Below are 5,700 nucleotides of genomic sequence, written 5' to 3'. Positions count from 1 at the left end.
GGAGGAAGTGTTAAATTTAATCTGTGCTCTGTGTAGTGTGAACTACTCGACGTATCTTAACGTCTTAACTCGAAGCCCCCTTGCCAACTCGACACATCAAAGTCGTCCTCACCTTTTGTGTGTTATATAACTATTTCAGGGTGCTGTAAGAGGAAGAGGCCAATATATACACACATTTTGATGTAATGTAGTAGAGAGATAGTTAGGCACAATAATAATAATAAACAATAATAGATATAATAATACACCAAAGAGAAGGCTGCATAAATTGGATGTGACATTACATCCAATATATGTAATTTTTTTAAAGTACACAAAACTATATATATATATAGAAGTGTGTGTGTATATATGTATATATATATGCACACATACATATATATTTACATATCTGCATGTGTGTCTATATAAATAAATATTCACACTTTATAAGCAAATTGTCGTTTTCTTTTTTTATCTATACAAAACTGAAAAATGTATATACACAAAATTGCATTGTTTATTATTTAGTTGATTTGTTTTAATTTAATTATTCATTTTAATTTTATTTAGTATATATTTATTATATACAAACACAAAATATGTTATAAAAATATAAATTGATATTTAATTTATGATTTATATAAATGTATTTTTAAATTTATATACATGAATTTCAGTTATTATATCTTAATATATAAATGTACCCTTAGACACATATACGAAAAACCACTAAATTGTTAAAAGTGATTTGATTTTCCTTTGATCACGTCTTATCGCGCCAAGTGTACAGAGTGAGTCAGGACCACCACAGTTCCTCCTCGGAAAAGGCACAAGAACCGCTTTTTATTTAGTCTCACCTGAGCTTCTTGGGTTAAACAAGGTGTTTACTTTAATTCCAAGAGCCAGTTTCAATGGCAAACATGCACTAAACACGTACCACTACATGATAGCTTCAGTATTTTAGTGAACAGAAAATCTTTTGTCTTGTGAGGAGGCATTAATTTATCTTTGCAGTGGGCCTTGACTGTGATAATTGTTGTGTGAGGGCAGGCGGTGTGCCGAGTCAGTAGATTCACTCTTTCCGATACGCGTGTGCATGCAAGAATGAGTCAAAATTACTTATCCAGCGGGGGATGTATTAACACTTCATATCCATAAGCTCAAACCTGCAGCATGTCATGTTGAGCACATCAGTCAGAATGGAGCACCAACACAAAATAAATATTCCAATTTGAGGACAACAATGGCTTTGAAAGACCTAAGAGAGTATTAATAGTGGCCTTTCATATTAAAGTGCCCTACAGCCACTGCCCGTGTGTGTGTGTGTGTGTGTTTGCGATCTCTTCCTAGAGAGCCCTGTAGATAGCAAGAGAGCATCTGAAACATTTGAATTGTACTACTAAATAGAAAGTATGTATGTTTGCTGCTTTGTTTTCTCTTTATGTAGTACATATGGCAGTTTGTCTGTTTCAGTATATAGCCAAGTACAGCCTACGCTTACAAAAATTCACCATGGTTACCATAGTTTCCACAAAAATACTATAGTTACCAGTACTACAGTTCTTGTTTTTATATTAAACCTGTGGTAAATCAATATTAGCAACTACAGTCATTGAAAAAGTTTATGGAAAGGCTTCTTAAACTATTAAAATGGGAGCCCGTGTGAATTTAATATGAATTTACAGTAGTAGCAGCTGTCGAGACTGCGGTATTTTGAAAGATACTTAATGACCAACCATTACACTTCAAAAATGTGGCATATTTCAGAGGAAAACGGGATGTTGGATGATGTTGGATTGTGAAAATTCACTATTTGACACAAAAAGGTAAAAAAATTTAAAAAGAATGAATGTATAAATTAAAATGATTTTTTTATGAAGATTTTTTCTTTAGAATAATGCACAGTAATATATCATTCAAGAACACAAAAGTTTATTATTAAAAGCAAATAAGTTCAGATAAGATTTTATGTTGACTTAACATTATACTATTGTAATTGTAAGGTGTAAGTGACAGACTATGATGATATAATGAACAAATCATTTTTCACATTTTTAAAATGTTAAAAAATTAAATAATCATTATATTAAGAAAGGACTTTCTGCCTGATCACTATCCATATTTCACTGCTGCCACACAACAAATAACATCTTCCCAAACATTACCCAATATCAAAAGCCCCATGCGGTCATGATTCTTCATAATCAACCGAAATACTCTGACGTCCCTTTTCGCTTTCCCCAAATTTCCCTCTGAATCTCCCCATGAGCTCGGAGGAAACATCTCGGGAGTGTTTTCCACTGCTTGTGCTATTGAGGCTAAACAATTTCACTGCACTAATTGGCCAATGTCAGGCGTGACACTAGGATAAACAAACGCTGCTCAGGAAAACTGAGACAAATGTTGGCTAATTAAACTGATGGGGGGGAGAAAAAAAGCTGACAAAAAAATTTGAAAAGAGGAAGAAAAAAAATCCCACCATGTGAGGCAGGCTTCCTATTTCCAAACGTCTCTACTCCTCTAATTAGTCTTTATTTGGCAAATGGAAGAATGAAATAAATATATGCCGAAGTAAATAAATAAAAGCGTTTGAGCGGCAAAAGTCAAAACGATTTTGCGGCGTTTTGCGGCGAGACCTTTGAAAGAGGACAGAACGGGTGTTTTACCGAAGGCCTCGTATCTGCCGTATGATCGCTTCTCTTCATCATCTCCTTTGCCATTTAATCACTTCTGTCAATTTGATACTCTCTGTCTAGTTTGTGAAATAAACAGTCATGGCTTGACGACGGACCTTGGCTTTGTTTGCGTTGGACTTTGCAATGTGCTGGCACACACAAATGCATTTCTGTTACCTTCCCTCCGTTTCTAAATCATTTCTCCATCTCTTCTTCCATAATCTTTCATGCTGTCTCTCTCCCTGTCTGAATTCCTGGTTTTATCACCCCCGCTCCTCCACCTCCTACTCTGGAGCGCATGTCACTGGATGTTTATAGGCTGTTGTTTTCGACGCTGATGACCATTGTCACACAGTGTTTCTATTACCCATCTGCCCTGATGGATGGCCCCTCTCTGCGCTCATGCTGATAGGAATGTCCTTGATCAGCAGAGGAAGAGAGTGGGAGAGAGAGATGGAGGAGGGGGGCCGGCTGAGGTGGGGTTGGCACTACCTGTCCATCCACGGTCTCGGCAGACTGCAAACTTCAGCCGTGACACGTGTAGATCAGCCCACTTACAGACATGCGGTGACACGGCGGTTGTAAATTGGGCCGCTGCCAGCTGAGGTGGGTGTGGACGCCGAGCCCCTTTCACTAGTTAATTGGCAACCAGCAGTCTGCTGAGGACAGAGCCGTCTTCGCCGTACAGCTATGTTTAAGGATTCTGTGGGACAATGGAGTTGGAACGGGCCAAAGCTTTAATTAAAGACATAAGTTGGGTGTCTCTGTTGTGCTTCTGTGTTTAGCGAACATCTGCAGAAGTTGCTTTTATTTTAAATACAAATGTAAGACTGCCAATTCAAGTTGCACTTAGGTTGAGTAAAAATACAGATTTCATTTGAACGATATTGATTCTTAAAATTCAAAAAATGACTTTTAACTTTTTGCCAGGGTTTAACAGACAATGTAGTCTGATTCAGGACCAAATGACTCTTACGAACCAGTTATTTTGATTCTTAGTGATTCGTTATCTGCACAGCGTGAGCAGTGTAGTCTGATTCAGGAACAAATGAGTCTTATAAGCAGGTTATTTTAAAAGGGTCATATGATGCGATTTCAATTTTTCCTTTCTCTTTGGAGTGTTACAAGCTCTTGGTGCATAAAGAAGATCTGTAAAGTTGCAAAGACTAAAGTCTCAAATCCAAAGAGATATTCTTTATAAAGGTTAAGAGTCAACCACGCCTACCTAAAACGGCTCGTTCTAACATGCCCCCATGTCTATGTCACGATGTGGGAAGATTAGGGCTGGGTATCGAGTTCGATACCGCAAAGAAAGAAAGCATAACTTTTATTCTCGCTGTAGTATTGATGCCGCCATGTCGAGACGCTGTGTGTTTCGTTGTGAAAGCGAAACTACTTTGTTTGGTCTTCCAAAAGAGGACACGACTAGAAATCAGTGGTTAAGTTGTATTTACAACACTGTTCCAGAACAGTTCAACCCAAATATTCAGATGTGTGCAGTGCATTTTATGGAGGACTGTTTCCTGATCCTGGGAGAGTAGACTACAAAATAACATATATAAAAGAATAAGTATAAAAAAATAACAGTTTCATATTCATATTGTTATTTGTTTAATAAATATAAAAATCAACCACAAGCAAATATAATATATATATAATGTTTTTGTATTTTACCAAGTTAAAAGTTTGTTTCATACGTAAGCAACACAAATATTATAATTGAAATATGTATGTCAAAATAGTTTATATTTAAATTGAAAGCTGTGAATAAGAAGCAGATCAAATCAGGAAATCTGTATCAATACCTAGCCCTAATATCTGCGCTATTTTTTTTTCTATGGAAACGTATTACATAAATATCCTTTACCATTTCAACATGTTTTTTCAGCATTTTACGCCGCATTTTTAAGGCGTGTCCAAGTTAAAATGAGTTCAACTTAAATAAACACATCTTGAGACGCCTACCTTCTTGAACTCAAGAACATGTCTTGTGTGAACAGCTCCTAAGTATGTATTTGAAGCTTAACATGATAAGGGTTGAAAATGTATGGTTAGGATGAGGTCCCTTTAAAAAATGGATCGTGTGCCATATGTGGAGTCGTTTTGAGTGTGTTTGGCTGTTTCATCTCTGATAAGAGTCATATTAATGATATTCTGTGTGGGACCAATGATAGCAGCGATTTACCTCCGCATTGTCATTTACTGATTGATTATCCCGTGATTTATGTTTTAATATAAAGGGGGGCCGCACCAGAGCACATAATACAATATCCACAGTTAAAATAACTTAACGAGCTGGAGGGAGAGCAAAAACAATTAAATTTAAAATGGATAGAACAGCTTATCAGTTATGACCCCTCTACATATACCCTCTACGTGTGCGTGTGTATGTGTACATGAAGAAGAGACAGCGAGAAAGCAGAAGATTGAGAGCGAGTGAGTGTGTTTCCTCTGTAGACAGTAGGCTGATGATGAATTTTTAAACAGATCACACTGATAATTGTATTTCATATCTGTCAGTGACGAGGAGACTGGCCACTGAGATGCTATTTATGTCAGCGCACCTCGCTCGGTACAGCCCTCAATAAAACTCAAATCACGAGGGAGATTGTTAAGTCTTCCACAAGAATTATTAAATCGAAGGAAAATTTATGGATGACACTTTATAACAATTAATCAAGAGATGTTGATTAATAAAGTTATCCTCCTCCTCCTCCGTTACGGGCGATGGCAGGCAGCTGAGCCGTCGTTGTCGTCACAGATATGGTTTTGTCATTCTCTCTGATTAATGCAGTCCAGACAGACGCCTCCTTCTTTGCCCACTCCAAACACTTTCTACCTGTTAACCTTGAGAAAAGATCGGAATGAGTGGGGCAACAGAGAGCGAAGGAGATCATGTGGGACTGACTGAAAAAATAAAAAAATAATAAAAATGGAGATTTTGGAGATTTTGGAGAATGTCACCCAGCCAACCTTGTCACTGTGATTAGGCTACTGTGATTAATTAGTTTAGTAAGATTGAGCAATTAGGTCAGAATTGTGT

This window comes from Sinocyclocheilus rhinocerous, unplaced genomic scaffold (genome assembly GCF_001515625.1).
Source record: "Sinocyclocheilus rhinocerous isolate Xijiao unplaced genomic scaffold, SAMN03320098_v1.1 scaffold314, whole genome shotgun sequence".
In the NCBI taxonomy this organism is placed as follows: domain Eukaryota; kingdom Metazoa; phylum Chordata; class Actinopteri; order Cypriniformes; family Cyprinidae; genus Sinocyclocheilus; species Sinocyclocheilus rhinocerous.
Note: the sequence above shows the minus strand (reverse complement) of the source record.